Below are 27,052 nucleotides of genomic sequence, written 5' to 3' on the forward strand. Positions count from 1 at the left end.
GTTACTCAATCCTTGAGTGGCATAAATGAGGACAGAGCACAGGCTGGAATCTCTTAACTCCTATTGGGTGTTCTACAGCTGGTCTGTGCTGCCTCTGCTTTTCTTCACATCGTTCTGACCTGCTTGGGTTTTGTTTTCAGAATGAAAGTGTTTGGCAGAAGATGGTGCTGTCGGTTGACTGTATCCTACATATGCTAACCTGATGCACGCCTCGTGTTTTGAGACAATTTTTCTGGATTATAAAGTACTGTGGGAAGAAATGCATATCTGTTAGTATCATTACTTCGATTGTTCCCACCAGTGAAAAGTCACAGAACAGTGATTACTGCTGTGGTATGAATTAGATTTTTGAGTCTCTAAGGCTTTAAATGTAAAATAAAATTAAAAAAAAATCAGACAAAATAAAATCATAATAGTGGCAAATATAGCACACCTACGGCACACAAAAGCTCTTGCAACTTCTGTTTGTACCTGTCACATGTTTTTTCTTAAAGCACTTAAGAATCCATTAATGAGAAGAGGCACTAAAGGTGTTTACATATGTATTCCAAACAGATTCTTGCTGAGCAATTAATCCACAACCAATAAACAGGAACTATTTTGGCATTCACTTGAAAGACAAAAGTGAGTGCTTAAATTAAAGGCTGAGTTATTCTGAAGCTGGAGAAACACCTCCACGTGTGTGTGGAGAGATAATACAGAATCTAAACTGCCCCAAATCTGTGAAAACCTGTGCAGGTTACAGATGAGAAGCATAAAATCATAGAATAGTTTGGGTTGGGAGGGATCTTTCGAGATCATCTAGTCCAACTGTCCTGCAATGAGCAGTGACATCTTCAGCTGGATCAGGTTGCTCAGAACCCAGTCCAACCTGACCTCGAATGCTTCCAGGAATGGGGCAACCTGCTCCAGTGTTTCACCACCCCCAAAGTAAAAATTATCTTCCTTATAGCTAGTCTAAATATATCTTCTTTTAGTTTAAAAACATTACCCCTTGTCCTATCAGCAGCACAAAGGAACTCTAGCCACTCCAGCCATCAAGTTATCTCTATTGGAGGCCCAACTTAAACGCCTCTCTGCAAACGCACATATTAGGGGAAATAAAGAAGAAGTTAGAGGTGTGCATGCCTGCAGTGCTATGAACCTTTTGGCATCACGGAGACTTGGTGGGATGTCTCCTATGACTGGGGTGTTGGAATGGAACAATATAGGATCTTTAGGAAGAACCGGCAGGGGACTTTGAGGAGGGGACGTTGCCCTCTATGTCAGTGACAGGCTGGAGTGCATGGAGCTCCACCTGCGGATGGATGAGGAGCCCACTGAAAGTTTATGGGTTAGGATTAAAGGCAGAGCAGGAACAGGTGATGCTATAATGGGCGTCTTCTACAGGCCACCCAGCAAGGAAGATCGAGCGGATGAGGCCCTCTGTAGGCAGATAGGAGCAGCCTCATGTTCACAGGCGCTGATCCTCATGGCGGACTTCAACTACCATGGTATCTGTTGGAAAGATATCTGTTGCAGGGCATAAGCAACCCAGGAGGTTCCGGCATTGCATGTATGATAACTTCCTTCTCCAAGTGACAGTGGAGCCAAAGAGGAGAAGTGCTATGCTGAACCTTGTTCTCACCAACAAGGGGAGGCTGGTGGGGAACATGAAGCTTAAAGGCAGACTTGGCTGAAACGGTGGAGTTCAAGATCCTTAGGGCAGTGAGAAGGGTGCACAGCAAGCTCACTACCCTGGCCTTCAGGAGTGCAGGCGTCTGCTGGGTAGAGTATCATAGGATAAAGCCCTGGAGGGAAGAGGAGCCCAAGAAAGCTGGTTAACATTCAAGGATCACTTCCTCCAAGCTCAGGAGTGATGTATCCCAACAAAGAGGAATTCAGGCAAAAATGCCAGGAGGCCTGCATGGATGAACAAGGAGCTCCTGGACAAACTCAAACACAAAAAGGAATCCTACAAAGGGTGGAAGCAATGGCAGGTAGCCTGGGAGGAATACAGAGAAATTATCTGAGCAGCCAAGGATCACATTAGGAAAGCTAAAGCCCTGTCAGAGTTAAATCTGGCCGGGGACATCAAGGGCAACAAGAAAAGATTCTATACGTATGTCAGTGATAAAAAGAAGACTAGAGAAAATGTGGGCCCTCTCGGGAAGGAAACAGGAGAGCTGGTTACCTGGGATATGGAGAAGGTTGAGGTACCTGATGACTTTTTTGCCTCAATCTTTACAAACACTTGCTCCAGCTACCCCATCAAAGTCACAGATGGCAAATGCAGGGGCTGGGAGAATGAAGAACCACCCACTGTAGGATAAGATCAGGTTTGAGATCATATAAGAAACCTGAAGTTGCACAAGTCCATGCAACCTGATGAGATGCATCTACTGGTCCTGAGGCAACTGGCAGATGAAGCTGCCACTATCCATCATATTTGCAAAGTAGTGGCAGTCTGGTGAAGTTCCCACTAACTGTAAAAGGGGAAACATAACCCCCATTTTCACAAAAGGAAAAAAGGAAAAAAAGGAAGACCTGGGGAACTACAGGCCAGTCAGTCCCATGCCCGGCAAGATCATGGAGCAGATCGTCCTGGAAATGATGCTAAGACACATGGAAAGAAGGAGGTGACTGGTGATAGCCAGCAAGGCTTCACTAAGTGCAAATTGTGCCTGATAAATTTTGTGGCCTTCTACGATGAGGTTACTGCATTGGTGGATAAGGGAGGAGCAACTGATGTCATCTACCTGGACTTGTGCAAAGCATTTCACACTGTACCACAAGAAATTCTTGTCTCTAAATTGGAGAGACATGGATCTGATGAATGGACTACTCGATGAATACAGAATTGTCTGGATGATTGCACTCAAAGAGTGCAATCAAGTCAAGGACTCAAAGTCCAAGCGGAGACCAGTGATGAGTGGCATTCCTCAGGGGTCGGATTTGGGATCAGTGCCACTTAACAGTTATGTCAGCGACATGAACAGTGGGATTAAATGCACTCTCAGCAAGTTTGCTGACGACACCAAGGTATGTGGTGCAGTTGACACGCTGGAGGGAAGGGATGCCATCCAGAGGGACCCTGACAAACTCGAGAGGTGGGCCAGTGCGAACCTTGTGAAGTCTAATAAGGCCAAGTGCAACACCCTGCACATGAGTTGGGGAAATCCCAAGCAGAAATACAGGCTGGGTGGAGAATGGATTGAAAGCAGCCCTGAAAAGAAGGACTTGAGGGTACTGGTTGATGAGAAGCTCAGCATGACCCAGCAGTGCACTCTTGCAGCACAGAAGGCCAGATGTGTTCTGGGCTGCATCCCCAGCAGTGTGGCCAGAAGGTCAAGAGATGGGATTCTGCCCCTGTGCTCCACTCTGGTAAGACCCTACTTGGAGTCCTGCATTCAGGTCTGGAGCCCTGGCACTGGCACAGGTTGCTCAGAGAAGCTGTGTCTGCCCCCTCCCTTGAAGTGTTCAAGGCCAGGTTGGACGGGGCTTTGAGTAACATGGTCTAATGGAAGGTGTCCCTGCCCATGGCAGGGGGGTTGGAACTGGGTGATCTTTAAGGTCCCTTCCAATCCAAGCCATTCTATGATTCTATGACTTTATTGCAACAGGTCCTGCTGCAAAGTTTGTCCCTGTCTTTCTTAGAAGCCCCCTTTAAGTACTGAAAGACTGCAATAAGGTGTCTCCGGAGTCTTCTCTTCTCCAGGCTTAACAACCCTGACTCTCTTAGCCTCACAAATATATGGACTTTTTACCACAAGTCTTTTTTTGGTTATGAAGAAGGTTTTTATGCACTGAACAACAACTGCACAATGGCTAACTGGATACAAGTGAGTACAGAGTATTCTACTTGTTTTAGTGGCTTTGAAAATTTTTAAATTTTACTTGAAAGAAATATGACAGTCCCTGTATTTTTTGTTTAAGCCTGCTGAAATTAACATCCCGCAAAACAAAGCACACCCATCTGCTTATGGGTGATACATAGATGTCAACTGAATTCTTCTCATATTCTTGTTATTATTACTGCTATTATTACAGCTACTGTTATTGTTATTCATTTTCTTCTACGTATTCAGGTTCCATATTCTTTTCCCTTTCTTATTGATTATTAGTGGAGGATGATGAAAATGCTTGAGTCACTAAATATTCTTAATATGTATGTCTTCAATATCAGCTTCATTACTTCTGGTTTACTGGCAAAGAGGATGCAGTTAGCACCATTAAAATATTGCCTTACGGAAGACAGTGCTCATAGTCTTACTGGAGACAGCCCTGTAATCTTATTACTGTCCATCTGTGAAGTCTCATGAAAACATAGGAAGGGGAACCTAACCTATCCAGTTGCTGCTGCTTAGACATCACCCTTCTCTTGTTGTCATACAAGGTTGCTTCTTGCATCATGACCCCAGATCATGGAGCCTGTTCATTGGATTTATGGAGGAGGAATGGAAGGATGAGTGTGTTACTGTGGTCGCTGGACTTAGATAAGGTGAACAGGATAAGTATGAAGGCTTCTGATGCAGAAGGAGGCAATAATTGTTTTCATATCCTACCCTTTTGCTACCACTCGTTACCAATGAAATCCAGCTCATCGGCGTTGGTTTAAGAGGGGTCCCAAGAAGGACAGAGAGGAGGGCATCACACTTTTTCTTTAAAAAGGTAGCTTTGCTTGCATTTAATCCCAAAAGACCTAATTCACTTCCAATTCCTTGCTTTTTCTTGCATCCTCTACCAACATGGTATCTTGCCTTAGACTGTTACTCCAGCCTTGTTCTCCCCCATGCATTTCTCCTGTTACCTTTACTTCACCAGCTGAGTGCTATCTTCTGTTAGTTTTCTCATCCCGTAATCAACAGATCCCCAAATTTCCTAGAGCACTGTTACATGGACAGCAAAAGCAGCCAGAGCCAACACCACTGTCTTAAACAGATACTCGCTTTCTGAGTAATCTACCTACTACTTCTGTGCCAGGTGTCTATAATATTCAAGGACCAGAGGGCTGAGTGGGTTATATTTGTAGGACTTGAAGAAGAATAACATGGCAAATAATTGCTTAGACTATTTATGATGACTGAATCTGTGCTCAAAATTATGTGAAATCCAACACTACTGTAAAGTCCTTCAGAGTAAAATATCAACATCCGTTTCAAAGATTTGTTGAGTGCATTTCTGAGCACCTTGTTATAAAATATACACAGTGATAATGTTTAGCATTTAGCTTGGTCATTGATCCTACTAGATTTTTCTCCTGATGCTGTGAAAAGCACGAATTGAAGACTCAGTAGTCGGAAGACTATTAAGCAGGTATTCTTTATTACCGAAGAGACACAGTTACTAGGTATTTATGCTATGTTAACATACATATTAATTACATTTCCAAGAAATGCTTATTATAGTAATAGTTTTTCCAAGAACTCATTGGTAGGTGTTAATGTCCTTCCATCGTTGGGGGGTCTTGAGATCATCTTGCAGCCTCCTTATCTCTGTAGTTTGCAATACTTTTTCTCCCAAGGCCTAAAGAGATTATTCAGGAGTCCCTTATCTTGCAACAGTCCCAATTATTCACAAAGAACTGAGACTTGTTTTGGTTGTGCAATTATCCTAAGTACCTGAAGTGATAATATCCCCTATATGTTACATTAGTTACATTCACAGTTATCACTCCTAAAGGAAGAAACTCTGAATGGGTGCATAATAAAGGAAATACATTCAGATGAATGTAATGTCATCATTGGAGAAGTAGTCAAATAATTTGTTCTGATGTTCAGTTTGTTGAATGATAACATACAATAAACAATAACTACTTCTTAGTCATGTGATTTTTGTATTTTAATTTCCCTCAACTCACATATAGACTTTATTTTCCTAGCAACACTCCAGCCTTTTGAAGGATCCTCATCTTTTTTATTGTCATTGACCGATTTTATCCCTGGAATTACTTCAAGAAATTTCTTTACTGATTGGCCTTTTAAACCTCATAACCATTGACTTTCCATTTACATTCCTACACTGGCAGTCATGCTGACTTTCTGTACTATTCCCACCGCCACTTTTCTTCTATATCTGTCCTCTTTTTCTTCTGTTTCTTTTGCTTCAGTTTCATTCTTTCAACCTTTCATTATGACATTAAAATTGGTGATTAATGTTTGCCAAGTTAGTGCTCCTACATTTTTCCTTAAGATTTCCAGTAATATTTGAGAAAATATTGAACCTGAGTAAGAATTACACAGCTTCTGGGTCAGCAGGAAATGTGATTGCATATGTAAATCTGTGCGCAATTGACACTATTTGAATGTTTAAAGTTACCCATGTACTTCCTTCCTCTTTGAATCTGGGTCACAGGGAGAAAAAGAATACGCTCATGATTATAGCTGTTTTAGAAGGCTTCACTAGCATTTATTTGAATAGAAACCATGAATCAGCTTCTATACTGTTCAGAGCTCCTTTCATTTGCATTCTCAAAATGTTTGTGAAAGCAACTTTTTGTTCAGAAGAATGTTTAATGCAAAGTAAAATATGAGAAAGCAGGGTGTGAATTCATGTTTGCATGAGTATTGACATTGGAAGCATTCACGTGGCCATCTGGACAGCTCTGTGAGTTTGGGAGCTGTTCAAAAAATAGCATGAGATTTGGAAATTATAAACAGAGTGCAAATAGTGAGCAGCAAGGTGGTGATAGTTTCAGCATTAGTACAGTGAGTCATTCAAGAGCAATCCATGGAATGAAGTTTCACTAACTGCTACTTTTCCTAACATACTCTCAGCTGGGGTTTGTCAAGGTGGAAAAAAATGGTTTTAAAAATAATGAAAATTTCTGTAAAATTTCCTGTTATATTAATCAGAGTGTGAGCACATGTGTAAGAAGCTTACCATTCCTCAAAACTGTCCCATTTTTTTCAAAACTATTGTCATGATTTAGTCCCAGCCAGCAGCAAGGAATCATTTGGCCGCTTGTTCATTCCTCCACCTCTTCTGGTGGTACGGGGAGGAGAATCGGAAGATAAAGGCAAAGCTTGTGTGTTGGGATAAAGACAGTTTAACAGAATAGCAAAGGAAGAGAACAGTAACAACAGTAAAACTGACAGAAAAGAATACACTGTGCAATTGTCTCACTGCCCGATGGCCAGCTTGCTCCCAAGCAGCAATTACCCTTCTCTGGCCAACTCCCCAACTTAAATACCAAGCACGATATCACATGGTATAGAATATTACATTTGTTTGGCTAGTTAGCGTCAGCCATTCAGCTGTGTAGCTCCCACATTCTTGTGAAATTAACCCTATCCCAGCTGAACCTAGGACAACAATTCATCCCTCATTTTGAATAGCAAATAAATCAGTTAAATACCTATTTCTGAACAGAGTTACTGTGATATACCTCAGAAAGAACAGTATGAAAATTTGATCTTTTTTCTGCCTTCCTCATGACATGACTATCTGCAGAAAGAAAATGTTACAGCAAAAAGCATATGTGGGCAGAATACAATTGTGTGTAAACTTTGGCTTTAGAGAGTTCATCCTTAAGAGATCACTTTAGACATGTCAGTAGCCAAAATGAACCTTGCCATTTGGCTTTATTATAACCATGACTTCAGTAAATCGGATTTACTAACATAAACATCAGTAGCCTCCAAAGTTACTGGGCCCCAGGCGGTAACTGCCTGTTGCTAGCAAATTGTCCCAGTGTTCTCTGGCACAAATTTGGCCTCTAACAACCAGCACTTTTCTCAAACAACTCCTGGGCTTGAACTGATATTAAGAACAGTCCGGAGTTCATTCCGAGTACACAGTTACCAAGGAGCAACCTTGTCCTGGAGACTTATTTGATTTATTACCATAGATGTGGGCTTTTTCCAGCCAGATTGAAGTGGTCTTACTAGTACAGATGTAGCCTAAAAAGTCAGAATGCAGACTAGTGCCATATCCATCACCAGTTAGCGCATTTCATTCTGTGGACAACAAATCTATTAATTATCACAAAATGTGCAGTAACGGAACTCAAGCGCCGTATTAGAGTTAAGGAGGCTAAGCTGCAGCAATCTTCGGCAATGCAAAAGCTACTCACCTGACCCTTCTTAGCAAGTACTCAATCTCACCTGATCCTTCTTCCTAAGTATTCAGTCTCAGTCGATACTGCAGGAAGCAGTTAGCGTTGCCAAAAAGCATGCTGGTTTTCTCAAGTGGACAAGACTTTATCTAGTCCTTACCTATGGGCAGAAAAGGTGGCTTTTTACAGTATAATCACTTGAATGTTAAGCCATGATAAAATGATTCTTAAGTGGAAGGTCATATTAATCCTTTACTAACAACGGAAGAAACTTTCAGCTGAGAAAGGAAGGAAGTAATTGAAAAAAATGACCCATTTGCATGGGTTATTAAATGAAAATTTGTTATTATATCTGCATATTTTTTAGAGATTTATGTATCTTTTTTCATCTTCTACTTTTCTTCTATCATTCAAAAATATTTTCAGTGAACAAACACATAGAAGAAATCCTAAGAAAAAATATTTGTGTCTCGATGTAGGCTCACCTTTTTGCATGCAAAAATATAATGTTCTTTTTGCCATGGCCAGCCCTTCGAGTAAGGCAGAAGGGATATATGGTGCTTGGCTCCAACTGGAAATAATCTCTTTTTCTTAACGTCTTTCACATCTTGTATCTTATCCTTCAGTCTGTACCTCCTGAAGGTGTATATTAGTATTTTGGCAAAACCTGGACCATTGATATGAAACTACTCATGAAGTACATTTGTGTAGAAGTTCCACAGAGCAATGCAATCACAAAAAAATCAAACACCTTTTCATTAAGTCCTTTAAAGGATGCCACAGATCTATAGCAGTAAAGATTTTTGCAGATCTTCATAGAAAAGGAAGTGAAGTTGAAAGCAAAAATGTGTTCAATAGCAGTTAGTTCGATACCCAGGGAGGCATCATGCCCAAATGACAAAACAGACATAGATGTAGGGTTGTCTGGGCCTAGTGGTAGGATCCTCTTTCTATCAACAAGTTCTTTGGGACGTTCTCTTGGTATTTTAGTTACTCTCAAAGTAATTAAATTGCCTTTAGTCTTCCAAGTACTTCCATTTCCAGGAGTTTAAGGACAAGTTGTTCTTCAACAGAGTTTTTTTACTCTTCTAGGGAACATAATCTTGCAGAAAATTCAAAGATACAAAGCTCCAGGACCATTACTACTGGCTTAGCTGCAGCTGGGTTGGGTACAAAATATTACCGTGCTTCACTGACGCCAGCTACTCACATGCTACCTGCTCCTGAGGTCACTCTGACCCACCACTGTAAACAGATCCTTTAATTATCCCTTTACACGCTTCTTGGAAGTGACAACCTTGTTCACAAAAAAACTATAATTAAAATTGCCTATGCTAAGGGGGATTACTTTCACATGTGGGTACTAAGCAGCTTTTGCCAGCAAAACTGAGCAAAAGAGACAGTGGAAAAAACCTGGAGACAAAGCAAAGCTGGCGTGGTCCAGGAGTAAGAGCCACAGAAGTGACATCCTCAGTCTGTGGCAGGACAAGATGTTCAGAGATGGTAATGAGAGAAATGGTTCAGAGGCTAGGACTCAGATATGGAAATTCAGCTGTCTCCAGGTGAAAACACTTATCCTTTGTAGAAGATGTTCAAGCAGCAAACAAACACTCTGAAAGGAATGATGAAAAGAGCCAGATGAACAGAAAAAGTATGAAAGCACTTTGCCCATTTCTGGACAAAAAGCAAGTTAAAATTGCTAAAATTGACATTTGCTGTTATAACAGAGGGGTTTTGTTAAAATGAGGCAATGAGTCACAAGGAAAGGAAACCTAAACTTGTTAATGTCAATGTTTAAAAATTCCTTTGATTAGATTTGGCTGAAAAATTCGGCAGCTGACTCTTTTTTGGTATTTTCTAAATCAACCAAATAAGCTGAGGGAAACTGAGAATGAAAAATAACAATTTCTGTGCCATTTACACAGATTTGAAGGCCACAGAAGAGGCAACTGCCTCTATATTTTGGCACTCACATGACAGGGAATACAATGAAAAAAAAAACCTGTGATGCTCAATACACGTCGGCCAAAACAAGTGAAGAAAACAGGATCAAGGGAGGAAAGCTATTACCTGAAGCGGATGGAAAAGAAATGGTGAAAAAGAAACAGCAACAAGAAGTGTTTAAAGCTAATACATCTAGTTTGTGCCTTATAGATAATATTCAGCTTTTCTGAGAAAGAAGACAAATAGAGATGGAAGGAAAGGAAGGAAAATATTGCTGCAGAGCTGTATTATGCCCTGTCTTCACAGGGGAAAACTTTTGTCAGTAAACTAATCAGAGTCATTCCTTTGCGCAGTAGTAGAGGCTGAGGGCAATGGTGTGCAAGGGAAGGAAAAGGAGGAGGGGAGGACGAGGACGCTGTGAGAATTGGCTTCCTGCAGAGAAGAACCTAGACTACTGACATAAATCCTGCCATTTCTGGCTACAGTGATGCTGCTGGACTGGATCCTCAGCTGAAGTAAATCAGGTGAATCTCATTGGTTTGGGTGGAAATATCCCATTTTATAATTTCTACAGTCTGATTATAAAGTTCTAGTTGCAAACAAGTTGCTGGGGGAATGGTGCTTCTATTAAGAAAGGATGAACTTCAAGTACTGGGATTTCTTACTCTGAAGCAATATTAAACTCACGCATTTAAAATGTTTTTAACGTACATGTATCAGTGTTAAAAATGTTAAAAAGCAGGCTCCCTCCTACCACTGCACCTCCAGTGATATGTGACAGCACAGCTATTCTGTGATCTGTGTCAAGAAATTAATCTGGCAGTAAAACTTCAAACTCTCTTGTTTTCAGTAGATTTTTTTAGCACTTGGTTCCATTGCCCCAGTCTGGTTCTCAGCATTTGCTCAAGGACCGGAACTGGCAGCAGGTAGCTGAAGAGATGGAGAAGGATGGTGATGGGGTCAACTCTCTGCTGACAAACCACCTGTGGAGCCACAGCTTGAGACACTCTTCAAAAAATTACAGCTTTTTTACCACCCTTCTCTCCAGCAGGATTTAATATTTGAGTTTTTCTGGGGCATCAGAAGAATTGTCTTTAATTCAATGGCTATTGCCCCTAAAAAATAAGCTGAAAAGTGCTGATCAGCAAGGACTGCTTCCCCTCCACTGCCCGCCTTATGAAACCCATGAAGTAATCCTCTTTCATCAAAACACCCACCTAGTAAGGTAGTCCCTCATGCCAGTATCCAGCTGGCTGACCTTGCAGTCAGGTGATTCATCTCTGGTTTTGAATACAATGATTTCTCTCCTGTTTCATTTCAAAACACTTGTTTGCTGCCTTACACTTCGTAGCATCTTTTGCTCTTGTGAGTTAGGTGTTGCAGGTTGACTTCTGGATTCAGTGCCCTTTTTTTCCTCATTTTAGTTGCCGGCTGTATACAGAGCCTTCGAAAATCATACTTTCGTGCTGTCACCCTTTTCAACTGTTTATACCCACAAGTCCCAAGGTCTGGCTCTTGCTGTCTCCACTGGCAGGAAAGCATCTGTGCTGCCCTCACCTCCCTACCTCTTGACCTTCTTGACCAAGCATCCCTTATGCTCTCCCGGTGCAGCCCTTGCTGTGATTGTGCCACATCAAGGAAATAATGTGGTTGAAAATAAAGCCTTTAATTTCACAGGTCAGCTCCTCCATCTGATTCGCCATGCAGTTGCATAAAAGCAAGCACTGACACACTTCAGGGACAGGTGGACACAGAGAGGGGAGGGCTGCTGAAGCTGTTCCTCTGCGGAGGAAATCTCTGCAAGATTATGTGTGAGGATCTCTGCCCAGGGCATGGCCAGACTGAGAAAAGACCTTTTCCTTGCTCTCACCATGGGGATGTCACTCAGTTGGATCACATCCCCAGCCTGATTCTCCTCATGGCCACACAAATGTTACCCTAGTTACTTTCTCTAAAGATGCTTCAATAATTTCACCTCTGAAAATCAGCATGCTTCTTTGACTCTCTTTCAGGTTGCGCTTCAAAAGTACAAGAGGCTTTATAGCTGTAGCTAGGTGTGTAGTTATATCCTCAGCTTTGAAAATGTCCTTTTTTTGCACTTAAATATAGAATATGGGAAACATAGCTCCAGTGAAAAAATTTTAACAGCACAGACATTGTCTTATACAAGACAATTGTTCATTTTTGCTGAAAGCCCAAGTAATGTCCCAAAACATGAAAGGTATACATTCATTTCTCTTCAAAAATAAAGTAAGCTTCTTTTAATTCATGTTGTGGTGGGCATGGAAAATATATTTGCCAGTCAACCTTTTCCTCAGGTTGGTTTTTTATGTAGTTAATATTTTTCTTTTACATATGGAAAGTGAGGAAAGTTCCATAGCTGCATAGCCTTGAGGGGTATTTTTAATATCTAAACGTGGCAACTTTTCCAGAAAGCACTAATAAAGATTGTTACTGTCTATAGTATAATCTCTTTAAAGTGTCTCCCCTTGTTACTGCAGCTGTGAATTATTCCCTTCAGGGAAAAACAAATCTTTTTTTTATTCTGGTCCTTCACTACTATGTGAGTATTTGCTTTACAGCAGTGCTGCATGTCTCTAATTAAATGGAAACACTTATGAAAACCACAGGTGTGAATTGCAAGGAGCACAACAGTTTTTTGGGGAAGTGAAAAATGAAATAAAGTAATGAATACCATCCATTACAGCTAAGGCTGCAAGGCAAAATTCTCTGTAGGTGTTACTCCACTGACTTTGGTCAGTGGATGCTGGGGTGGGGGAGCCTCTGGCCAGGAAGCGTAATTCTAAATGTCAGTGAGCAACAGGACACGAACAGCAAGAGCAGAAGCACCGCAATGTTTCGCATGGCTGCTTGCAGCCCATCATCTTGCAGGGGCTCCAAGTTCTTCTGGGGATCCCACCATGGGCGACAATGCCTGGGGTGGGGAGCAGAGCTAACAGTGCCTTTTATTGTCTTCATTGCAATAAGTCCCTCTCCCTTGTTCGCGTGAGTGTGATGCTTCTCCGACCTTCGGGGTCAGGCAAGAGTGCTCCCTTCCCACTGCCAATGTGCATGCAAGCCCAAGGGATCCGCAGGCTGCTCCTTTGTGGAGCAGGTGACTGCAACGTGCAGGCTTTTCTTCATTTGGCCCAGAGCCTTTTGTCATGGCAAGTGGACAACTTTGAGATGAGTTAGTGTAAGCTACAGATGATCTTCAGCTATGTAGTTGGACCAGTGGTAGCAGAGGAAGAGGTGAGTATGTTTGTTTTCTCTGCCCTTATTGAGTTAATACTTACTCTTGGTAAAATCTGTCCATTTTTTAAGGTAATGATTATCTTGTAACAAAATTACTACTAGTCACCCTAGCCCAAGACAAAAATTAAATGAGAATATATTTTGAAAGTAATTTTATTTTCTGGCTGAAGAGGATTAAAATTACATGAAGTTACTTGATTTGACTTCAAATCCTTATCTTCTGCAGAGGACTTCAGGGACAGAGAATATTGGAAAGAAAAGACAGTTAAAGGTCACAGCGAACAGTACCTTCACCAGTCTACTGTAGTCTGCTGTCATTGGAGTTGGCTGCTTTCCTTGTCATGTGGATGGCAGGCGTTGTCACGACATATGCAGATGTGCATATAAAGTGCTGGCTGTGAGCAGAACTTGGGTGATGGAAATCATTTACTGCAGTGCTGCACAAGGCAATGCACAGTGGCTATGAGACTGGCAAGCAGCTTCTTTTCTTTTTTTTCCTTTTTGTTTTCTTTTTATTTTTTTCTTAGAGTTGTATTAATCACACAGTTTCAAAACAGGTTTTCAAAATTAGAGAGACTGCGTTTGGAAAGCAGCCTGGGGAAGAAGGATCCTACTCCTGTTCGCACAGCCTCACACGTGTGAGCGTAAATGCCTCTTCTGGGAGAGGGGAGAGACAGCCAAGTTTTCACTTTGTATTTTTGTGTTTGAAGAGGTGTATGATAATCAAGGCACGCCTGGAAAACAATGTCAGTGATAATAGAAGATTATATCATGTCTGAAAATTGTATCCACTGTTGTGCAAGTCAGGATGCCCACAACAAGCTGTAGCCTGTTTTATTAACGCATGTAAAGGGTCAGCTGCCAGCATCAGCAACCTCAGCAACCTCAGCAACCTCTGGGGAGCTATTTTTTATGTACAATGAGCATGACCGGGCAGGTGGGTTGGTGATGATGTTCAGACTGGAGGTGGGATCTGCCTAAAGACCACAACCAAGAGCTCTCGATGTGTCATCTGCCCTGCAGCTGGCACGTACAGCACACGGCTGCTGCTGCACTGGGATGTTAAAGGAGCATCCGCCCCTCCAAAAAAGGTTTACAGTTTTTTTTTTGTTTTGTGTCTTATTGTGCTTATACCCACATAGATGCAGAAATAACCTTTCCTGTATGGTTTTTTTCAGCAGCCTGCCCTTGTCCTTTCACTTCTTCTCTTGAGAGAGCTCCGGCTCATGTAACTAACCCCTTGATGCAAAGAGTGTATGGGTCCACACAAATAACATGTAAAGTTTAATTAAACTCATCTGTAATCAACAGAATTTATCTTTTGACTACTGTGTACCAGGGAAGCTTTATCTGTTGAAAATTAACAGTAAGATTGGCTTGACTTTTAAAGGCACCATGTGAGTTTCTTATTAGCCTTATTATAATTTCTGAATCATAAATATGTAAATTATGAGTTTCACACGGGAGATTTAATTCTGTGCTCTTATTTCTGATTAGCTGGAAATACAGTCTGGCTCTGTCAGGTAGTTGGTAACATTGCACAGTAATAAGGCATTTCCTTACACTTCATCAGAAGCAGCTGAAATTAAAGAAGGCAGGAGATGTTACATTTTTGACAGCTTTGCAACACCAACTTGTTGAAGTTTTAACTCAGCCATTCATATAGTCTATGGATTAGTAATTCTTTCTTATGTCAGGAGTCAAAAAAAGCCCCAAAACTTAAGATCTGAGCCTGGAGTAAAAATGCTCCGAGAAACAGTTTTCTCCTCCCCCCTGCCCCTTTCTTTTCTGATCTACTCTCTAAACAAAACACATCCATTTAGTTTGAGTAAAGAGGAGGGAAAGTAGTTTTTCAGGGATCTGGACTTTAAGTACACATCCCGCATATATACTGAACTTGTGGGTTTGCTTTAGGAAATTTTTTCTTCTCTTTCTCTGGGTCTCTTTTTTTTTGAGATATTGGTATAGATGTTCCAGGCTACATCATAACTAAGTGCCATAGAAAATGGAAGTTTCCAAATAACCGTGAGCGTGGTAGGTTGTGCAAAACACTAATGAAAAACAAATTGGTACTTGCATGAAGTCTAGTTTCCTTAACTGAATGCAAAGTAAAAGGCACGAACATATGGAGAAATAGTAGTCCATCAGCAGTAAACTGTCAAAATACAAATGCACCCCTTCTCAAGAATCCTTAGTTTTAGTATGTTATCCTATTGTAGGCTTTATTTTGTTGCTTTAGTAGTTGACTTATATATATATATAATAACAAAAGTAAACCATAAAACCAAAAGTTTCCTGCTGAGCTGAACAAAGTAACCACAAGAAGAGATCAGCTGCTTTAGTATTTCATGACAATGTAATGTTTGAGATATTTGGTGAATCTCATATTCTCTTCCAGCTTAGAGAAAAGATGCTTTTTTATTGAGCATGTGGAGATCCCCGCACCATGCTGTTTGTCTTCTCCTCCTTACAAGGCCAGTTTGAAGTTCCCCTTTTAGCAGTTTGAGTTCCAATTTCTGCCAAGCACCTGCCACCTCTCTTCCAAACAAATAGTCTCCTTGGCTCACGAAGGCCAGTCCTCCTCTATCCTGAGACATTTTGTCCCTTCCACCAGAGGCAACTGAGTCTTATCAGATTCCCTGTCCTGTCTTTATGTAGCCTAAGGAAATGTTAAAAAATTACCTTACCAAATCAGCCTCTAATAAGAAATTTTGATGGTGTATGTAATTTTTTTGATGAGTTTGTGCAATTCCTGGTTATTCCTTTAAGGGCAAGCCCGTGTAACATAGAGAAGGGATTATTATTGTTGTGCTGCTAACATCTACCCTTATTTCATTACTATTATTGCAGTGATTATTCATCATCAGTATTATGATGATTTTAATAAGTTTTAAAAGACCACTCTTTCTCTGTTCCTCAGCTTTCTGCTATTGTTATGATCCTCTTGACATTTGCAATTGCTAGAGAGCCGATTTAAAGTCTAACAGAGATGGAAAAGTTCCCTAGTAAATCAGATGAATGTAAGTCTGCATTTTCTGATTTATAGTCACTCTACAACACAGTGAAATAAAGCCTTTGCTTTAATCCATATTCCTTTTTTCCTTTTTTTTTTCTTTTTTTATAGGTTCTGAAAATTGAACAAGCGTGCAATACCCTGAAAGTATTCTTTTTCCTTTTGATCTGGGCTGAGGAGTATGAGCAAGCCTTTTAATTTACAGGCTGTTCTTGCAATGTTTCTTAATTTTTGGAGCACTCTGCTTGGTGAGACATAACAGTTGTTCTTTAGATGCTGCTGAGAAACAGCCTCCTGTGTGGACAGATGTGGCAACCCACAAGTGTCAGCACCATGGGAAGGTAAGTTTTAAGAGCAACCACGGGGGTCCATCCCAGGGGATACATAGAGCCAGGCTTCGCCCTTGGCTTTGTGAAAGAGCACAGCAAGTGGTTGGGATCACACACCTGCAAAGATGAGGTGCAAACACTGCAGCATGTACCATGTGTATGCCGTTATTTAATAGAGTAATATCACTTTTTGCAAGTGTACAAAAACATGTGCAGACAAAAGCTGAGGTTGTGGCACAGACCATGTGATCCACACTGTGCTGCCTGCTACTGAAGGTGCCACTGAAGGAACATCGTGCACAGATGTCCCAGGCAGCAATGTAAGAACTTTCAGCTCTTTCATGGGGAAAACACTATGAAGACTTCATTTCTTCACATTTCCAAGGACAGTCAGAAATATTCCAGGAAGATGGGCTTTAAGATTTGGTATGGAAGAGCCATACACAAACTGCAGCTGGCATGGGCTCTTTCTTGGTATAGAAGCAGAATTTAGGCATTGTTTAGATGTTGTATCGACTCAGGATTCTTGGCCCTTCCTTTGTCTTTTACGCATCTAACCACAACTGAATGCAAAGCTAGTGGAGGAAAGGATGGTCATACAAGTTACACATGCTTGTGTGAAGGATGACTTAACTTCACATCTGATTAGAAAATGAAAACGACAACTAATTGAAAATTCAAAGGTTGAGAGTTACTGTAGGGCCAGAGGTCTATGTGTGGTGTGAAAGTGAGTGTCATCTTGAGAAGTTCATGTGAAAGGCAACAGGAAATTGGCCAGATTTTGAGGGGCTGGTTTTGTGAAGGAGAACAGATACACTCACATCAGCAGGATCTGAAGACCATGTGTATTAGTGAGATCAGTGCTTTCCTTGCTCTGCCCTTGTGTGTTTCACAAAATGCAAAAATTTGCTGCAGTAAAGAGGCATACTCAACAATAATCTAGGAAATGTTAAAAACACGGAAATGGAAGGGCTGGCCAAAGTCAGCAAGTTCTTTCCTGAGATACTGAAGGTAACTCTATTTTAATCCCTCACATAAAGTGATCAGCAGCCTTAGAAATAGGTCCCTTCTGCCCATTCCTTCCTGCACTATGCTTCTGAGAGCGCAGTCCTAGACCTGCATTTCTTTACAGGTTAAAAATCTTCCTGGTTCAAGTTTAAATTTATTCGTGACAGCATATACTGCCATGGAAATTATGTGTCCAGTGATGTCCTTCAGCTCAGATAGTTGTTTCCCTCCCTGGCCTGTGTTGGGGACATGTATAAGTGTTAGAAACCATCACATTGTGTCTCAGGCTTTGTTTTGCTAGACTACACATAACCTGCTTATCACAGGATGGGTTTTCTGTGCCCTGCATCCCTATGAAGCCTGTTTCTGCTTCTATTCTGAGTGTTTCTTTCTTGAAAAGAAATGGCCAGGAGAGTACATGGGAAATTGCTCTATTTATTTTTTTCATTCTCTGCTCCACTGGTCACCTGCTTCTCTGATCACTGTCTGCGTGGCATTTTATGACTCTTGCTTAGGTTAGCTCTGCCCCACATTTAGGCCCAGCAGATAATTGCTCAGCTGCTGTGATAAATGACAGAAAATACGCCCCATACCTTCAGCAGCCAATTCGCTGTCCTACTTAAAACATGAAAACTGAAGGAAACAAAAGGAACAATTTCCAGAAAACAAACCCTGCTAGACAAGAATGCATGAGGCAATCTAACACTTCAAGAAACATCAGAATAAAACCATGTATGCCTCTACTCTGGAGAAAGCCAAGGTTGTTTTCTGTATTCTCCCTTCCCACCCTAACTCCATACAGGAGGCACATTCGTACCCAGGAAGTGAGGATCTGGAATTTGCTAGACTGTAACACTGGCTGCCAGACCTGCTAATTGAACTCGCTGTGAAGACAAAATTCTTCATCTATAATCTCACTATGATGTGAGCAGACTGCAACATCGCATACCTAGGCTTATGGATTTTCCTTGCTGTCCAGCACTTTACATCAAAGGCAGCCCCGAGTAGGGTCTGCCATGGTTGTGGCGTCAAAAATCAAAAGTGAAGGACTCAAGGGTCGGTCAGCTCTGGCAGCAATGGGGAAATAGTTCAAGCCAAAAGAAAAGGCAAATAATGCGCAAGGAAACTCCTGTGTTTATAGGCTACAATAGCAAAGATTATTAATACAATATATGGGCATTTAGGATTCAGTATAAAGTGCAAAATTAGACTAAGGATTACGAGTATTTATAGCAAAGACCATATTTTCATGTGGGTATGTTCCATCTTTTTTTCCATTTCTGGTCTTGCACACTGTCGTTCTAGGACCAGCTGAACAAGGTCACAGCAGCTGCCCACATGGGCAATTAATATCCACTGGAACGTACCTTACATAATTTCCTAGCTTTTAATACATCTTGCAACATGGAAAACTAGGTAAAATCTTATTGCAAAGCCAATGGTTGTTTACTGCATATCAAGACATTGTGGAGGCCAGCAAGAAAGTCTGGAGAACATGGCAGGAGACAAGTGCACTTTTTTCTTAGTGGTTTTCACACCTCCCTCACTAACCATCAAGTGTGTGATTTGCGTGACTACAGTGACACTGAAACTGCAGCTACAAGCTTTCAGTGTGCTATTGCTGAGAAACAAAGGTGTATCTGTTTATGCTAGTTTGGGCTTTTAAGAAGGGTGAGATATGTTTGTAATCTTGAAGCCAGGTTTTCAAATATTGCCAGTTCAGGCCATGTTCTAGAAAACAAAAGCCTGAGGCTTGTTCAGAAAGGCAAGAAAGAAATACTGTCATCAAAAACTGGGTGCACATACCGAATGTCTGCACAAACATATGGTTACTGAGACTTGCAGGCATGAGCTTCACCTACTTTATTGGTTACTACCTGAACAAAAATAAAGATGTAGATGTGGGTTTTTATAAAGAGGAGACTGAGATTCTAAGCAGATGTCAAATTGGCTTTTCATGCTGTAACATTAAATACAAGCAATTAAAAGATTCTTGAAATGAGGGTGCCACTGAGGCATTACTTTGGTCCCTCTGCAAAAAGTTACGGACAGGCACAGATACTTAAGCACAGCCTCAAACAGAAGGAGGACCTGGCTGATGTCCCACCATGAGAGCTTGCTGTGGAGAAGACTGTCAGTTTCAGCTGCAGGTGGTGTCTAGTTCGCTCCTTGGTGGCCCTGTCAGTAGGGCCAATCTTGGTAAAATCACATTCTCTTGGCTCATTTTATGTTTTTTTTAATGTTTACTCATCTTATCAGTACTGCCCTGTAACACATTTTCTCTCTTCTCCCTCTAGCCTTGCTCTTTAATCTTTATTCAATAAATACATGTGAGATCATTTCAGGGAGATAACAATCTAATTTTAGGGAACAGAGAGAGAGAGGCAGAGAGGCACAGAGAGCGCTACACTCCCAAGTCAGGTTGAAATGGAAGGGGCTTGCTGATAATCAGGATGACATCGAAGCCCTGGATCTAGTCTCAAAGTTTTTTAATGTGGGTTGCCTGTGGTTGCAGGATAAAAGAAGACATTTGGCTTTATGTTTGCAGAAGTGAGTTCATGCTAGGATTATTTGCTGCACTATGCTTTTCTTGCATTTTTCTTCCTTCTTTATATGTCTCAGGCATAGTTACTAGATGCGGTAAACAAAGCTAAACAAAGCAGTAATTCCATCTCTCATTACATTTGCTTTAGAATCACAGTCCATCAGGGGATGTTTTTCTCCTGACCTTCACCACACTCACATCTTCCTCGCTTGTTACTCCAAGGAATGAAAGTCTGTGCATGCTACATGGCTGTATGAGGTGGAGCAGCAGAAATAACCAAGCTACCATGAACTTGGACAATTCCTATGTTGCCTTCAATGCCAATTGAGAGCATTTCTTCAGGAAGAACTGCTTCAAATGTGATAAGAGGCTGTAAATTTGCTCTCTTTTTTTCTTCTGGCATGCACGTTTTTTGCTTACATTTCTGTGCTTCTTGCATAAGAAGGTCATCTATTGTCATGTTTCATTTATGAAAAGGCAGGAACATCTTTCAGCCTAAGCCATTCTTTTTGCCTACCCTTTGTTGAATTTATGTGTAAAATGTCATCGAGATCTAGAGACATTTCCTGTTCTTTTTTTCCCATGTTTCTTCATTGATTAAAAAGCAGAAAAATCTTCAGATGAAGAGGAATTCTCTATAATAATATCCCTTTTCATGACACACATAGAAGAACTGGGGTTTATATAAATCTACCCTACGATTCATTCGTCAGGACTACACTGGATGGGATGAAGTGGAGGTCTCTCCACACACGGTTACATGTTTTCTCCTGGACAAGGAAGTGGCTTCTTTGAAACTGATGTTTTCATTGATTATTCTCAACAGTTTGCTGGATTCTGAAACTGTGCATTTCATGGAAACATTTAAAGACCTACTCAGTGTCCCACACTTCTTCTAAAAATGTTAGGAGAGAAGAAGGTCATATGAAATATTTTTTTGTCAGGAAAGGAAATAAAAAAACCAAGTTGCAAAGCTCTTCTCCAATGGTAGGCAGGAATTCCTTTATCAACCTTTTGAATTCTTATTTATGACATACCATCATTTGTCCTCACTTTTGGGAATTTCACCTGTATTTGGGTCCTGGAGAAAATGGGCAAAATCCTTCCCATCACCCAGGAAGAAAGGCTGTAAAATATTCTTGGATGCTAGTACACAAAGCTAGAGATACTAAATATGATAATTACAAAAGTTTACCACACAAAGTCTTTAACCTTCAGCCTCCCGCTCATCCAGCATCGTTCCAACATTTGCAAAAACTGAGATTGTGTGAGTAGGCCTGTTTTGATCAACCTATTTTTAGACCGGAAAATTAACAAATGAGCATAAGTGACCTTCAGGCACTAGTGGCACGCATAACGAAAGTCACAGCAAGGACTGTCAGCCATTCTGACTCACATACTGGTCCATGTTGGTGATTGAGAGGTTCACATCCCGTTTTCAAAAGTAAAAGCTAGGTGCAGATACTGGAAGATCCTAGACCCTAGGTATTTATCCTCCTTCCTTCGTGAGATCCTAGGTGTTTAGGTTCCCTGAGTGTCTAAATAGAACACCAGGTACCTGAGTGCTTTGAAGGATTTAGGCATTACAATGCTGTTGAAAACTGCACTTTACATTAGTTTCTGTAGCTCAACAAAGTTAACATGCATACAAATGCAGACAGGGTTGTTTGGGGATTCAGTGAGTTGCTTTGTATCTAACATTGAAAGAACAGGGCCATTCTGCTCTAGAAGAACTGTCATATTTTTAGGCTTAATTTTACTCAGAATTGCAATGAAAACTAGCTATATTAAAATTCTTTGGCAAATGGAACAGAATTGTATTTTGAGTCCATGAAATGTAACAGTTTTCACCAACAAAGGTACCACTGCTGGAATGTTCTGACTGAAAGACTCCTGCAGTGCAGTGACTTCATTACGCATGAGCAGCAGTGCGCGAGTCATATCAGAAGTTGGTTACGAAAGGTGCCCCAAGATAACAACATGGACTGGGAGCAGTGGATTCAAGAACGTGTTACTCAGTTTTCCTGTGTGGATTCAGGCAGTCCAGGTTATTCTCTGTGTCTATGTTTCCCACCTCTAACAGAGGGACAATAACATTTCTCTTTCTCATAGGGCATGTGCTGCACGTAAATGTATTAAAGGTTGTAGGGTCTTTGAACACCAGAGCATGAAGGAGATGGATGTGCTTTAGAATTTCGCTGAGGAGGAAGCAGTTAAGAAAGTCTTTTGAGAATAGGAGCAATGCATAACCACTTTATACTGTCTTATTCTGTGTCTAACATTACACAGAAAATTGCTTTTGTAGCATTTTCGGCACTTAGAGGTGGACTTGCAGAAATGTTATTTTATGTGGCTATTTTTCACTTCTACTGTTAATGGATTGTACTTTACCCTCAGTCCAGTGCAAAAAAAGTAATGAAAAGTCAGAGATTTCAAAGTTTTCAAAGCAACTTTAAGTAGCTTTTATGTCATGTGACATAAGTATGAAACATATATGTAACATAAAATTCCTGTTTCTCACTACCTGGAATAATGCCAGTGAATCAGAACTTATATTGGTTGTTGTCCAAGAGTGAGGATTGCTTAATGTCTCCTTCGCAGGCAGCTGTGAGCAGAGTGAGGGAAGGAAGAAAAGGAGGGCAGGAAAGAAAAGGGGAGTGAAGCTAAGGAAGAGCACAGAAGGTGATTCTTCAATTAATCAAAAGGATAACGTGTTGTGCTGGGAGACTGATCTCTATTTTTTAAAACTTGGCAGCTGAGAGGAGCTGCTTAGAGATTCGGCTATTAGAGACAGCCTTCGTGAAGGCAGATCAGCGGGCAAAGTACAGGTGATACACTTGAAGGGACACGATTAATCAATGTTTCACAGGGCACTGAAATCTCTCTTATACGTAACCCTAAGTATGCATGAATGTACACACACAGATATATATACTCATAGGCACATTTATGATTTCTTTTTATAACCTACACAAATCAGACACCCAAATGGCACTTGCATTTAAACATCCAACCCAGATGCACAAAACCATGTAATTTAACCTCTTTTTTTTTTTTTAATTGACAATATTTAAATGTCAGTATTGTTCTTCTCACTTTAGCAGCTTTGTTGCTGTTATCTACATGGATCACTTTTGCTGGTCTACTCCTCTTGTCATGAAATTGTGAAGTATCTCTGATTATAAAAAAAGCAATAAAGACAAAAATATGTAGAAGAGTGACTGGAGAGAATTTATAATTCATTTGAAGTGCAAAACTGTTCATTTAGCTCTTAACAATATCAATATTCTTCAGTGTGTAAACCTTGTCTGTGGCTAGAAAAGCTATGATTTTAAATAACCTTTAGCAGTCTGAGAATTTAATAATTTCATAGGTATATCAGGCAAAAATTTGAAATGATACACTCCTCTACTTCTCCTAGAAGAATTTGTTGCAAGATTTCTGCTAAAATTGCAATGGGAGTGGAAGGCAGTGCTAAATAAATAAACAAACTCAGAAGGACTCCAACATTAAACATTTCTTCATTTGCCATTAACCACCATTGAGGTGGATTCAGAAGTAGAGTCCCTGCTGTCCCCTTGTTTCCTCCCTCCATGACTTACTCTGGAAATTAAAGTAGTCTCAAAATAGGGTCTTTTCAGATTTTACCAAAATGAATGTTTAATCTCATTCAGATTAAATTGGTGGAGCTGTTAGCACCTCTCAAGCCAGACTTTATTGTTTCGTAAAGCTTAATGCTTACTTCAGTATTAAAGCAGATATGGACAGCCTTGCTAACTGGCTTTGATTGACAGTCCACGCAGAGGGGGCTTCCAGGAGAGGAGGGGAGCAAATCCCTTTTCTCCCCTGCCGCCTGGGAAGATGGGGAAGCCTTGTTCCTGTGGTCCCAGAGCAGCTGACCCCGCTGTGCCAGGCTTCTCGGACACAGCCTGCCCATGGGCAGAGAGGAACCTTATGAGGTTCAACAAAGGCAAATGCAGGGTCCTGCACCTGGGGAGGAACAACCCCATGCACCAGTACAGGCTTGGGGTGGACCTGTTGGAGAGCAGCTCTGTGGAGAGGGACCTGGGAGTCCTGGTGGATGACAGGTTAACCATGAGCCAGCGGTGTGCCCTGGCTGCCAAGAAGGCCAATGGAATCCTGGGGTGCATTAGAATGAGTGTGGTCAGCAGGTCGAGGGAGGTTCTCCTTCCCCTCTACACTGCCCTAGTGAGTCCTCATCTGGATTACTGTGTCCAGTTCTGGGCTCCCCAGTTCAAGAAAGATGAACAGCTACTGGAGAGAGTCCAGCGGAGGGCTACAAGGATGATGAGGGGACTGGAACATCTCTCCTACGAGGAAACGCTGAGGGAGCTGGGCTTGTTCAGCCTGAAGAAGAGAAGGCTGAGAGGGGATCTAATATATGCTTATAAATATCTGAAGGGTGGGTGTCAGGAGGATGGGGCCAAGCTCTTTTCAGTGGTGCCCAGTGACAGGACAAGGGGCAATGGGCACAAACTGAAGCACAGGAAGTTCTGAACATGAGGAAGAACTTCTTCCCTCTGAGGGTGATGGAGCCCTGGAACAGGCTGCCCAGGGAGGTTGTGGAGTCTCCTTCTCTGGAGATATTCAAGACCTGCCTGGACAAGGTCCTGTGCAGCCTGCTGTAGTTAACCCTGCTTCAGCAGGGGGGTTGGACTAGATGACCCACAGAGGTCCCTTCCAAACCCTGCCATTCTCTGATTCTGTGATTCTGTGCCTGCAGACATTTGCAGCCCGGGGTCCCCAAAAGGGCTGGTGGAGGTCTTGCAGGAGTAAGACTGAAATATCTCTGCCACCTGCTGAGGGTTTGTGCTGTGCGGCACAGTCAGGATTTGTCTTGAGCACAGAGGACAGAGTGGCCAACATCTGTGTGCAGGATATGTGGGGAAAAAATCCTCTGCAGGCAGATGTCTCTTTGAAACTTGCTTTTCTCTGTATCCTGCAGACAGAGATGCTTGTGCGCAAGTGCGTGTGGTGGAGATAAGGTTTTTGATGCAGAGCTGTAGAAGCATCAAAGAAACCTGCTTTTCAGCCAGCAATAGGAGGGAGAGGGAGAGAATTTCCATTTGAGGAATCTGACGTGCCACAGGGCGAGCTGGCAGCACTGTCTGTGGGGCGATGATGACTGATGCACGGTCCCAGTTTACAGGCGTGAATTTTTCCATAGGCTTTGTAGGACAGTAATAAGCTGTCAATTCCCATCTAGTCCACCTTCGTGTTGCTCTGACTGGAGCTCTCAGCCTCCAAAGCTGGGTATGATAGCAATGATACTGAGCAGAGGAACAATGTCTTGCTTTTGCTCTGTTTTTGTCCAGCTGAAACTTCAGTGTAAAGGGCATATCACGTTGGTTTGTGTTTTCAGACATACAGTTTTCAGTGAAAATCCCCAAACAAAAAGATAGTTGGTTGTCAAACACATTTTTATCAGACTTGGGAGGTTGCCATGCATACGTCTTGCACTGCACACTTTCTGGTTTTGCCCATTTTCAAGCAGAAGAGGAGAAAAAGAGTAGAACATCAGATAATGTTCAAGAGAAAAAAATGATTTTATGTGCAGCGCAATTTCAGCGGAAGTTTTTAACTAGCTCTAGTTAGACTAGCTTAATCAATTTTTGTCTGGATTACCCTGAATTCCTGTTAAGGTACTGGTTTGACTTAAGCTTGCTGATGAGAATTTAGTATTGGTTTTGGCTGAATATATTGAACAGTCCTTTGGAGTAAGTGGTTCATGAACAAAGCCGTCAGTGTATATTGACAGGTATGAAGAAAGAGGGATAACACAGGGAAAGGTAGTGAGATTAAAGTCAGAAAAAAACAAGAAAGGAATAACAAAAGCTAGTTTATCACTGGGTGTCTAATTTCCACCCAGCATGGTGATACAGTCTCCCTTTACAGATGACTTCTCTCACCTTGCAGTTCTTGTACTTGTCCCTGTGCATCCCATTTTAGCTGGGATTTCCCACTGGATTTGTCCAGTCGAACCCTGATTTTCTGATGTTGAACACTGTATCTTGCTTTAATCAGAACACAACCTGCTTTCCTCCAGTAGCTATGGAAGATTTTTCACCTGGGTTTGTGACTGAAACAGCTGCTTACAGCAGCAGCACCCAGATGCAATGGCATTTTCTGTCATGAAAGCCACGTGAGTGCCTCTCAGTCTGCCCTGGTGCATAGCATAAGTTGTTGCCCAAATCTTGATTTGTCAGCAGTGACATGTGGTGCCTTCATTTCTTTCATAAGTTTTTCTGTTGAGAGCCTATCTTCCCACGAGTTAACTATATGCATGATTTCAAGTCAGCATTACTTATTGCTGCTGGTGTGAGTAATGTTCAAGGTAAGATCACTGTTAAGAAAGACACAGCAATTAACTATGCATTAGGGAAGAACAATGTGTAGTTTTAGAAAAACATGAGAATAAGAGAAGAGGCTGGTTATAATAAAATCTTTCCCCTACAGGTGTGGTATTTTCTCATCCTTCTCCCTCTGGGGCCAGGAGTGTGGCACACCAAATTGACGGGAGGGAAGGGAGCTGTGTTGCTGGTGCCTAACATGAATTTGTTGTCCGAAGTGATCCTGGAAATCGATGGAGATCTGGTTGTTTGGTTGAAAGCTTATTGAGAACCTTGAACAGAGTTTTAAAAAATGGCTCTGATTTATATAGAAGGGAATTCCAGGGGAAATGTTCAGCAGCTCTCATGGTCATTTGTGTAAGAAAAGATTTACTGAGAGCCCGTAAAGCAGTATTTCTGCAAGCACTGTCTCTGGTCCTGTCATAAGATCTGTATGTAGGCATGTAGATATATATTTAGGTCAGCTCACACAGGGTGTTGCTGACATTGGCCAGAGACTGGAGTGTAGGTAAGTTTAAAGTATCTCACTTAGCTAAGAATAATAACAAAAAG

The sequence above is a fragment of the Opisthocomus hoazin genome, chromosome Z (genome assembly GCF_030867145.1).
Source record: "Opisthocomus hoazin isolate bOpiHoa1 chromosome Z, bOpiHoa1.hap1, whole genome shotgun sequence".
In the NCBI taxonomy this organism is placed as follows: Eukaryota; Metazoa; Chordata; class Aves; order Opisthocomiformes; family Opisthocomidae; genus Opisthocomus; species Opisthocomus hoazin.